Genomic DNA, 11,107 nt, shown 5'->3' with positions numbered 1-11,107 from the left:
ACCACATTTTTGATGTTATTTCTTCATAGACAGAAAAAATATTACAGTCATTCCTTAAATAATTTAATTTTGGATGTAACGCGTCTTCTGATTTGCTGACGTTGTTTTGTTTATCAGCTCATAGACATAATTTTGTCATGTGACCGTGACGTCATCAACGTTTTTTCATGGTTTACTCAGGTTTAAAATGGAATTTAGAATTAAATTATAAGAAATGACTGTAATATTTTTTCTGTCTATTCGAAATAACATAAAAAATGTGGTGCACACTTTAAAATAACCCGCTACGCGGGTTATTCAGTGTGCACCACATTTTTTATGTTATTTCTTCATAGACAGAAAAAATATTACAGTCATTCCTTAAGTATAATGTAGGTGACTTACCTGGATATGGTGGTCTGCTTGTAGGTCCCGGAGCTTAAATATATATCAAATATTTTATGTGTGAAAGTTATTTATGTTTCTCAGTCTAAGATAATAAACCGTTTCAAAATCTAAAGGACTATGGATAATCTCATTGTTCGTATCCCAAAATGATAATAAAGTTACGTCATTGGTTAAAATTCCATTGTTTTGGACGTTTTTAACCAATGTACATTCTTGATTTTATTACCCAGAATGCAAAAGATTCTGAAACGGCGAATTGCTACGTTATAAATATAACCTGACCAGGCCCAAGACCACAATTAATGACCCCACTTTTCGTTGTTCACGAATATAGTTCCCTTTAATTAAAGTGTATTTTTTCTTAATTTTTTTTCTTTGCCTTTCTCATTGATTTCTTAGTTTTTATGGGGTGGAAGTGAAAGAAGAGAGGTAAAATAAATTTTTGGATGTTGTATTTAAACTGATTTTGATATGGAAAGAGTGATTAGGCCAAGTGCAAAAAGGTAATATTTACAGTTTTCGGAACATCTCTTGACTTGTCGATAGGGGTATGGCTGTGTAGTGGCTAAATTTGTAAGAGTCATTGGTTCAATCTTTCTGAATTTTGGATATATTTTTGGACTAGTACTATACATTACACACACAAAAGATTTGACAAAAATGCAAGGTGCAATTTTTTTAATGAGACAAAACGTTATAAAGAACTAATAGAGGAATTAATTGTGGTCTGTGGCCACCAGATCTGACTTAATTGTGTTAGAAAGCACGAAATCGCTGGATGGTTTCTAGATTGTGATACAGATTTCTTATCTAATAAATGGTATCTCAGTGACAATTTTTTACTGAAAGACGTTAAACTTTAATAAATCAACTGTAACTTTCAGTAAATGATTGCTTTACTTCAGCATCTCAATAACCACAACAACATCAGAGACTTCTAGCTGTCAAATAAAGTCCACGCAAGACAAATTTATAGCTGTCCATTTATGTGCCGTGTTTATATACACAACGCATTGAACGAGCGATGACCTCTCTTCGGCTGGCAACAGATTTAACTGCAAGTTCCAGTTCAAAAAAAGTATACAGAACGACCGATGAAGTTATCCGTTTAGATAAACTAATTGACGTCTTCATTTAAAGAGTGATTAAGGTCAAGGATCAGTAAATGACCAGTCCATAGAATTTTTTTAAATTTAGAACTCAATTAGATATTGAAAATATACATCAGAAAATGTAAAAAAAAGTATATGTCACCGACTTCGTTTTCGAGAAAAAGCTATTTTTAAAATGGTCCGAGAGGGTACTAAATTACATTGAATATATAGGGAAAATCCTTATTTTTCTTCTACAATTTTCGGTTTCCTGTATAAATCACGTGAATTACTCCATAGATTTTTTTTTAAAATTAATATTTTCTTCCTCTTTGTCTAAACAATTGGATGATGTAAAAAAAAAATATGGTCACCGACTTCGTTTTCCCTGTAGAAGCGACGCAAGCTCAACATTTTGGCAAAAAAACATCAAAAAAGATCCAGACTCTGTAGTATCTCATACAATAAAATAGAATAAACACAATATAAGTGAATAAAAATTTGGCGTTACGGGCAACATGGTTATAGTTGCTATGTATTTAATAATCCACTTATTAAAATACATATCTAAAAATAAGACATTAAATTCACAATATTCAAGCATCTATCGCGGCACTGGCACTGTAGTACTGTGACTTCAAATAACTTTAACCCTATTCTTTGAAAAACAGTTGAGGACAAAGTTACGAACCACTTGAGTATACATCAAACAGAAACAGAACCCTTTGAGTACGAAATGAAACCTCAAACAATGCGAATTTAATGGCAAAGCGAGCCTTTTGAAAGAGAGCATTGCCCAGAGCTCAAAGCATAATTCGAAGAACAATGTTTTACTTTAAAATGTCTCTCTATGCGTGATGTGTTGAGCACTGGCCCAGCCCATGTCAAACAATAGGTAACTCAAGTATACCTACTCTTCAATTTATTTATATATCGGCATGTCGAGCACTGGCCCCCAGCCAATGCTTACAGTGTACTCACTTTGCAACCTGAGACAGCTAGCTAACATCGAGTGAAGAAACCATTTGCACACTAAACATGTATCAAAAAAGAACTTTCAAATGGATAAACAAATGATTCATTCGCCCGAGAAAAGGACTGCCTAGATAGCCGTTTTATTCAGGACTGCCTGAGAATTTAGATAATAATTTGTGACAAGTAAAGAATGGGTGAAATCCGTTATTACATGCACCTATATTACATAACATGTTGCCAAGGCACACATCACTATAATCTCAGAGGTGTAAAGGGGTGGCGGTGGGAAATTTGCTACAAAATAAACATGTATACGCTTCTCTGTACAAATCAAAACTGCCAAATATTTTACGACGGACGCTGTTGAGAAGTAGTGACCTCGAATTGACACGCATGAAATATCAATTAAAGAAGACAATGACAACAACTGGGTAAAACACGTGCTACTATCATAAATTAAGACAAGTGGGGATAACTGTATCAAATGACAGCAGCAATGATATAAACACTTACATATACTATAATTAATGATCATTAATACACAAAAGTACAAAAGTTTAAGCCCACTCTAGACAAAGTTATAGCTGTCAAATAAAGATTAAACACACGCTAGCTAGATAAAGTTGTAGCTGTCAAAAAAGATTAAGCCCATGCTAGACAAAGTTATAGCTGTAAATTAAAGTTTAAGCCCACGCTAGACAGAGTTATTATAGCTGTCAAATAAAGTTTAAGCTGACGCTAGACAAAGTTATAGCTGTCAAATAAAGTTTAAGCCCACGCTAGACAAAATTATAGCTGTCAAATAAAGTTAAAGCCCACGCTATACAAAGTTATAATTGTGAAATAAAGTTTAAGCCCACGCTAGACAAAATTATAGCTGTCAAATAAAGTTTAAGCCCATGCTAGACAAAGAGATGTTATGACATCAGGCAAAATCAATAATAAGATATACAAAAGTTGACATAGGTTCCTTCTCTGAGCTAGTGTGAAATGAAAGTAATACGATTTGTTCGCTATAACATATACGTATGTAATAGTTTTTATGTGACATACCAAATGAAAAGATTTTTTCAGGTAAGAAACAAATTAAAAAATAACAAATTTTTCCAGACTGCAGTATTTTAATAATAAGCTTTTATCAGAAACTTGAGAAAAATTGTACCTTCCCTAGGAAGTTTTGAAATAACATGTTGTGTATGTATGGATTATACATGTTAACAGTAAAAATATGCGCGAAAAAAGAAAATTTGGCAACAGAACTTTGGAGATAGCCTTCTTAAAATTGCTTTTAGAAAATAAATAACAAGAAACCTGATATCCTCGATCTGCGCCTGATTTAGAAATTTTCAATAAAAAAATATCTGTAGTTGTGTAATACATTTTGTACTATCAGACAAAATCATATTATATAATATCTATTAAAAAAGTAGATAACCCCATTTGCCAGTGCTAATAGTATATTGATAAACAAAAAGAACGCTGCAAGTTAACTGGCAATTGAAAAATAGAAGTCAATAGATATAAGAAGATGTGGTATGAGTGCCAATGAGACAACTCTCCATCCAAGTCAAAATTTATAAAAGTAAACCATTATAGGTAAAAGTACGGTCTTCAACACGGAGCCTTGGCTCACACCGAACAGCAAGCTATAAAGGGCCCCAAAAATGACTAGTGTAAAACCATTCAAACGGGAAAACCAACGGTCTAATCTATATAAACTCTACGTTTCCAAAGTGTTCTGTACCTTATGTATCCTTCATTTGAATTGAAATTGAATGTATGCAATGAACAAGCACATTATTATAGGTAGAACTAAGAACTAACAACATCTTTCGAAGGTTAGTACTTATTCATGAAAAAATTACAGTCATTGCTTATCGTTCAGTTGTACACATTTTTTTCTAATCAACGTTTGATTCGTTCGATCTGTGTTTTCATTTGTCAAAATTGTATAAGGACGTACATTTTCTTGCTTTCCTCTTAATTTTCTATTATGGAATCATTAAAAAGGCGACCATTCTTGTTGAAGTCACACAGAAAGAACTCATCTTTTTGCAGATCAATGAAGGAGGAAGATAACGTTTGTGTAAATATTATCTTAAAATTAATAGAGAAATAGATTCGGCGGCAAGTCTCTTGCTTTTAATTTACAATTTTTACTGTCAAGAGTAGAGAAATATTGTTTCACCTTTTATGCAGTTGTAAAATTTACATGAAACATTTAATTTATCAATACCATTTGGGTATAAAAAGCCGCATTGCGCAGTACGTCAGTTCTAGAATTAAAAAAGACGGTATTTGCCGGAAATTTCCCGGCTTCGAGATATAAATTATTTTCTTCAATATATATGTCTAGTCTATTTGTTCGCCAATGTTTAATCCATCTTTTGTTCTTTTACGGTGGTTTAGGTCCAACATTTTTCTTAATTATACAATGAGAATGTTTTGCTCAGAGAATTGCATATCGCTTGATATCAACTCGAGTTACTGGTATTTAATTTCAAGATAATAATTAACGAGCCTTCGTCGAGTTAATTATTAATATCTAAATTAAATAACGAGAGTTGCTATAAAGCGATATTCAATTCTCACAATTTGTTAAACCTTTTTCTCTTATAGTCAACACTCTCATTGTGTTAAATCAAAAATGCCGCGAAATCGTTGATCTAGTCTTTTGCACATACTAGTATGACGTCATATTCCTGCTCCGGTGTCAAACTTTAACATCTGACATTTTCAAACTTTTTATACGCTTCAGAATGTAATAAAATTTGACAAGAAGAAGATTTTCAGGCGAAAAGTATGAGTGTTTTGTGTTTTATTGAAGAAATCACATCTGTCCGTTGCTATGGACGAAATGTACATCGTCTTAACCTTTGAACGTCATCAATGACCTAAGGAATAGCCAATGGAAATGTCGTAATATCGTCTCATGATGCTGAATAATGGGTACGAAATTGCAGGGGTACGAAATGGTCAAGGTACGAAATGACTTGCTACCAATAAGCCAATCAAATTAACGCAGATTTTCGTATCACACTCCGTGTGAGCAGCAACCATAAGAGAAAGTGCATTTTGTTTTACAAATATGTCCTTCTGGTGTTTCAAGTGCAACATTGATAGTAACATTATTATGTTTTCTTAAAGTAAATGCTTTAAAAATACTTACGAGACCAAGCTGTAACCTGCAAGGGCAAAAAGCATATATAAAATAAGGAAATAGATTATGTCGTCAACTTGACTTTGATAATCTACCAAAAGTGTTTATATTGAATTATCATTAATGTGCTACTCGAGTCTTTTTAAATCTAAAAATAAGGATATGTGGCCGTATGGTTGCCAATGAGAAAACTATCGACCAGAGTTTACATGACGAAGATAAAAGCAATTATAGGTCACCGTACGGCCTTCAACAATGAGAAAAACCCATATCGTATAGTCGGCTATAAAAAGCCCCGGTATGAAAAATTTGAAACAAATCAAACATGATAAACTAGTGTCCTAATGTATACAATGCAATTTACGAAAAACAAATATGACAGACATGAACCAACGACAACCACTGAATAACATGTTTCTAATTTGGGACAGACATACAAAGAATATTGCGGGGTTAAACATGTTTGTGAGCGCTCAACCCTTTTGGACAGTTGTGTTACTGCACCATATATATGTATTAGATACACCGGGAGGGCGTTAACCCGAATGAGTGTATCTTATTTACACCAATATATTATTGTCAATGCTGAATAATAGTTTTCAATAATTTAGGAGGGGGTCTTTCAGCGATTTGACCATATGTTATTAAAAAGCATGATAAATGCAAAATATTCAATTTCATTTAACGACATCTTGGTGTAAATACATATACCGGTATAAGAACAAACTGTAAAAAATCAGTTGCATATATCTTAACTCAATAGATCGGTACGAGGCACACAAAACAACTTACATAAAAACAACATTTTAAAGCTTATTCAGCACAATAGCAAATTTAAACAAATGTATTGAATAATCAACAGTGCTTAAGAAAAGTTGGTGGATCTAAACAGAACATTTTTGACTTCTACTTTAAGAGACTAGCGACTTGCAACTCGTCGCCAAAAAATCATTTTAAATTGTTTAGTATGCAGCAACCATTACACTCATGCAACAAGGAGCATATAGGTCTAAAACTCTTCATTCTGACTAGACACATATCAAACAGACAAATGAAGCCCATCGTTGATTGGAACATCCACATAAAGGCTGTCTTACATAACGAACAGCTTAATGGAGGCTGTCTTGCATAACGAACAGCTTAATGGAGGCTGTCTTACATAACGGACAGCTAAATTGATGCTGTCTCAAATAACGAACAGCCAAATTGAGGCTGTCTTACATATTAACAAACAGTTAAATGGAGGCAAACATACATCCAAACGAACAGCCACATTGATGCCATCTTAGCTTTGGACCTACTGCCGAACGTTAGAAATAGACTATTTTCATATTACCGACTTTTGACTCCGGATTATATAATTTGTCGACTGGTTACCTTGGACATCATGGTACTTGGTCAAGTAAGAGCAACCAAAATAAGTAAAATCAAACATATAATCGGTGTAATTTGAGGGGAAAGTTTACTGTTTTCCGATGATTTTGTAGTGAAAAAAATATTAACCAGGTAATTTTTCCCCAAAATTGTACCGATTGAAAGCTTGGTTTTACTTCTTTAGCTTGCTCTTACCTGACTTGGTACCATGATGTCCAAGGTAACCAGTCAACAAATTATATAATCCGGAGTCAAAAGTCGGTAATATGAAAATAGTCTATTGGATAACACAATGCATTAGTCAAAACTTAAGTACACGTACGTAGCTATCAAGATAAAAAAAAATACAAAGGAGTAGGCCCGGTAAAACCCTATTTTGGCCCCAAAATATAGCATTTCAAAAATTTGTTAAAAATGTAAATTTTAAACATTTTATTGGAAAGAAGAATACTTTTGTTACATAAATATGGGCTGTTTTTGACAATACAATGCACATGCAACAGTACTAGCATCATTAATTCATGCAAAATTTCCGAAATCTGCACAATTTTAACATTTGTGCTTATTTTTAGACGTTTTTTTTCTAAAATGGAAGTGGCCGCACTTGTGTTCAGTCTTAATATTTAAATATATGTTGTATTTGATGATGATACATAACATATATAAAGATTGAGACTGAACACGAATGCGGTCACTTTCATTTTAGACAAAAACCATCTGAAAAGTGACGTTTTGTGGCATATTTGAAAGATTTTTCATATTTAAGCTTGAATTAAGGCGTCTTTAAGGACCAAATCAGTTTATATCTTTTACATCAACAAATTGAATCGACTGAAAAAGCACTTAAGTGTTTAAAAAGTGTCAGAATTCTTTTATCAGATGTACTACATATTTTAGGCCCGGCCAAAATAAGCCCTTAACGGACCTTCTCCTTTATGATTTAAGTGCGGACCACTTGCGTAAACCAATCTCAGATGTTTGATATGCCCATTGACGTCAGCGATGTAGTTACCGAAAACCCAAACTCATTTCCTGCATTTATTTTATTTTAATGTAAGTTTTGCAAATGGTACCAAGACGTTTAAACAAATAATATTTGGTATGTGATCAACAACCGAGTTGAATAGTCAATAGCTAGCGTTTTCGTAATATTAAACCAACTTCATTTGAACTTTGGTGGATAGTTGTCTCATTGGAAATCATACCACATCTCCTTATTTTCATATTACGGTTTTAAACAAATAATATAATTAAGTTTTGTCAAAATATCTTAAACATTAGAAATCATGCAGCTCTGTTCACGAGGAGAAAATTTACATATGCAGGTAAATATGCATATTTGTTAATTCATTTTGTGACAATATATCGTCTCTGACTTCTTATATTCGTATTTTAAGAAGAAAATTCTAGTGCCAGTTAAAAATAAATTAAGGTGCATCATCTCATACTGAAAATTGCATGAAAAAGTTAACTTTCCATTTTCAACAACAAACAATTTTAAAAAAGGAATATTCATGAGAACTGGGTTTTTAATTTGACATTAATTTGACAATTTTGGTCATTTCTATAAACAATAAATAAAATTATCATTTGTAATACCGCAAATTAAATCTAAAAATATTTTAAAGATGCTTACTTATTAAGATTTTAAATACAAACGTAAACAAAATGCTTATTTTGATAGTATCCTTCATTTGAAAAACATCAATGTCAGATGTAAAATTTAAAGTAAATCCAATAATGTATAAAGTATTTCATGCAAGGTACTTACACATGCAAACAGTAACAGAGAAAACAGCGAAAGGAAAAACATTGCTTTCATCTTTCCTGCACTACAGTAATAACAAGAGATGCCACATGTTTATTATTTATAAGAGAATAATTTAATTTGGATGTAACACGTCTTCTGATTGGCTGAAAGTTTTTTTGTCTATCAGATCATAGACATAATTCTGTCATGTGACCGTGACGTCGTTTAAGTTTTTTCATGATTTACTCCTTAAAATGGAATTTAGTATTAAATTATAAGGAATGACTGTAATATTTTTAGCGGGTTATTCAGTTTGCATCACATTTTTGATGTTATTTCTCCATAGACAGAAAAATATTACAGTCATTCCATGATTGAATATAATTACAACTTCAGTTATTGCAATTATTTTGGATTATTTAATTGCTACAGTTACGTCAGATTTATTATTATTTATTGCTTCAATTTTTGTGTTTTCTTACATAGTTGAACTTTGAATCATATATTTAATAATATATTATTTGTCAGAAAAGTGGTGTTGTTATATGTCTGAAGAGAATCCCTCTTTTACTTTAGTTTTTATTTCCACTAATTGTATCTTGTTAATGAATCATGCTCATTATGTAACAAAATCCTGACTAATATTGTGTTAAAAAAAGATATAATATTTCAAGAAACATGAGAAATGTATGTTTATCATAATAAAATTTTCCCAATTTTTTAGGGAACCATTTCCTTTGTATTTACTTCACAAGCTACAAATGTAATGTGATATACAATAGACGATCATATGTCCTTACTATAAGATACTAATACGACATTCGAAATTCATAATTCGAAGACAAACTGGTATCATCTCGGGGAAAAATGACTCGAAAACGACATATAGACCAAAAAGTCAACAAAACACGACATAGATAACCAATTGCAAAGACTGAGCAACATGAACCCCGTCAAAAACCGGGGTGATCTCAGTGCTCCGGAAGGGTAAGCAGACACGTCTACTAAAATTCACAGTATCATAACACCATGTGTTAATGACCTTGCTGTTCTGACATTATTTTGTAATATTCTGAATATTTAATCAAGTTGTGACACTTTTTAAATAGTTCAAAACTATAAATTCGATATATGTTGTCAGTTTGAGACATTTTTTTCCTAATTACTGTAGTTGTGTAAAAGAGAGACGAAAGATACCAAAGGGAAATTCAAACTCATAAATTGAAAATAAACTGACAACGCCATGGCAAAAAAAAAACAAAAAAAAAAACAACAACAAACGACGAACAATAGTATGCAAAATACAGCATAGGAAACAAACAGTGCATTCGAAAAAAAGATTGCAAAATAGATTCATTATATCGCGCATTTGACCATACCCTTTTTACGATACGCTTTCATTCACTAGTTGTCGTAACGTTATTGGTCATCTATTCTTAATCACACGGGTTTCTCCTGATAGTTTCTTCTGATACTGGTTTCTCCTGGTACGAGTTATGATATCTAATAATGTTTCAACTATTGCATGTGAAAGTTTTAAATCATAAAAAGAAGTATACAATAAAATTTCAATTTGTATAACAGATAAACTCTTTGTGATGTTTGCTCTATAGTCTATAGTGGCGAAAGTTACCAAAGGATTAGTCAAACTCACAAGTCGAAAACAAACTGACAATGTCATGGCAAAAAAAAATGATAAACGTTCAAAACACAACATATACAAAACACAACATAGAAAACCAAAGACCGAGGAACACGAACCCCACCAAAAACCGGGGGTATAGATGGTGAATTTAATTTCTTCTCCCATCAAAATCAGTGTTAGTAACAATTCTGTTCTTGGTTTTCAAAATACTGACTTCATGAGTTTCACTTGTAAACAAAAGTTATAATGTATTCTGAATCCCACACTTTTTCAAAAAGTTTATACTATTCCCTACTATATGGGATTGTTTGTAGTTTCATGCATTCAAAATATTGCTCTGCATATAAATTGTAATGGGATGAAAAAAAAAATAGTAGGAATAGAGGAAAGGCCAATATAGTTTTTAAGGATTACAATTTCTTTTTTGTGCGTGATAATTTTTAATCCTGGAATGAGCTTTTAAAATGTCTAAATCACTCGTTTTTGTCTGTACTGATTTCGGTAATTTTTTTATGAATCAATTTTTCATTTTTTACTCTCTATCTGTTTGAGAAAAGTGTGATCAATATATTTCATTAATTGCCCGATAAACCAACTCACAAACGTTTTAGATCCCAATGAATCTTTATCATATCGAACTTATTATCACTATATCATGCAGGTTTCATTAGTGTATAAGGGTACATGTATATAGTTCCTGCGGAAAAATGTTTAAGAAGTAAATC

This window comes from Mytilus californianus, unplaced genomic scaffold, assembly GCF_021869535.1.
Source record: "Mytilus californianus isolate M0D057914Y unplaced genomic scaffold, xbMytCali1.0.p SCAF_2, whole genome shotgun sequence".
In the NCBI taxonomy this organism is placed as follows: Eukaryota; Metazoa; Mollusca; class Bivalvia; order Mytilida; family Mytilidae; genus Mytilus; species Mytilus californianus.
Note: the sequence above shows the minus strand (reverse complement) of the source record.